Source organism: Mandrillus leucophaeus, unplaced genomic scaffold (genome assembly GCF_000951045.1).
Source record: "Mandrillus leucophaeus isolate KB7577 unplaced genomic scaffold, Mleu.le_1.0 Scaffold49, whole genome shotgun sequence".
NCBI lineage: Eukaryota > Metazoa > Chordata > Mammalia > Primates > Cercopithecidae > Mandrillus > Mandrillus leucophaeus.
Genome location: NW_012105253.1, coordinates 3,771,280 through 3,773,054, shown reverse-complemented (window position 1 = coordinate 3,773,054; position 1,775 = coordinate 3,771,280).

The window sequence follows — 1,775 nt, the reverse complement described above, 5'->3', positions numbered from 1 at the left end:
TCGATCTCCTGACCTCGTGATCCGCCCGTCTCGGCCTCCCAAAGTGCTGGGATTACAGGCTTGAGCCACCGCGCCCAGCCAGTGAGATTCTTACGTAACTTTTCCAATGTCTGATCACTAGGAAGTAGTAGAATCAGAACTCACAAAGAGTTAATATTCAAACTATGTAAGAAACTCTTGGGCCGGGCACAATGACTCATGCCTGTAATCCCAGCATTTTGTGAGGCTGAGGTGGGTGGATCACAAGATCAGGAGTTCAAGACCAGTCTGGCCAACATGGTGAAACCCTGTCTCTACTAAAAATACAAAAATTAGCCAGGTGTGGTGGCGTATGCCTGTAATCCTAGCTACTCAGGAGGCTGAAGCAGGAGAATCACTTGAAACTGGGAGGCAGAGGTTGCAGTGAGCCGAAATAATGCCACTGTACTCTAGCCTGGGTGACAGAATGGGACTCTGTCTCTGCGGGGTGGCGGTGGGGGGGCAGCCTCCCAAAGGGCTGGGATTAAAGGCATGAGCCACCGCTCCCGACCACAATGGAATATTATTCATCTTTAAAAAAGAGAGAAATCCTGCCATCTGCAACAAGGTAGATGAACCTGAAGGACATGATGTTAAATTAAACAAGCCAGACACAGAAGAATGAATACTATGTTATGTCATTTACATGACGAATCTAAAATAGTCAAAGTCATAGAAGCAGAGAGTGGAATAGTGGATGCCATTCTGAGGGGCTGAGGGGAAGGGGAGACAGGAAATTATTAGTCAAAGGCACAACATCTTGGCTATACAAGATGAATGCGTTCTAAAGATCTTCCTACAGCATCGCACCTGTAGTTAACAATATGGTATCATGCCCTTAAAATTTTGCCAGGAAGGTAGATCTTCTGATAAGTGTTCTTATCACAATAATAGCTGGGTGTGGTGGCTTATGCCTATAATCCCAGGAATTTGAGACCAGCCTGGCCAACATGGTGAAACCCTGTCTTTACTAAAAATACAAAAATTAGCTGGGCATGGTGGCAGGTGCAGTGGTGGGCACCTGTAATCCCAGCTACTCTGGAGCCTGAGGCAGGAGAATCACTTAAACCCAGGAGGCAGAGATTGCAGTGAGCCGAGATTGCGCCACTGCACTCCGGCCTGGGCAACAGAGCAAGACTCTGTCTCAGAAAAATAAATAAATAATAAATAAGCAGGCTAGAGGAAACTTTTGGAGGTAGGTTTATGGCGTAGATTGTGGTGATTGTTTCACAGTGATACTTATCTCCAAACTCTTCAAGTTGTACACATTAAATGTGTACCAGTTTTTATGTCATTCATGTTTCAATAAAGTGGTTAAAACAAAAACAGAAACAAAAAAAACCCAAGCCAAGCTGTCCTTTTGCCAGAACGTAAAAATAGCCAGAGAGGGCCGGGTGCCGTGGCTCACACCTGTAATCCCAGCACTTTGGGAGGCCAAGGTGGTTGGATGGCCTGAGGTCAGGAGTTAGAGACCAGCCTGGCTAACATGGCAAAACCCCATCTCTACTAAAATACAAAACTTAGCCAGGTATGGTGGCCGACGCCTATAATTCCAGCTACTCCGGAGGCTGAGGCAGGAGAATCGCTTGAACCTGGGGACGGAGGTTGCAGTCAGTTAAGACCGGTGCCACTTCACTCCAGCCTGGGCAAAAGAGTGAGACTCTGCCTCAAAAAAAAAAAAAAAAAAAAAAAACAGAGAACAGCTGCGTAGTAGCACATCAAGGTCATTAATGTTTGCCAAGTGCTGGCTCTGTAGC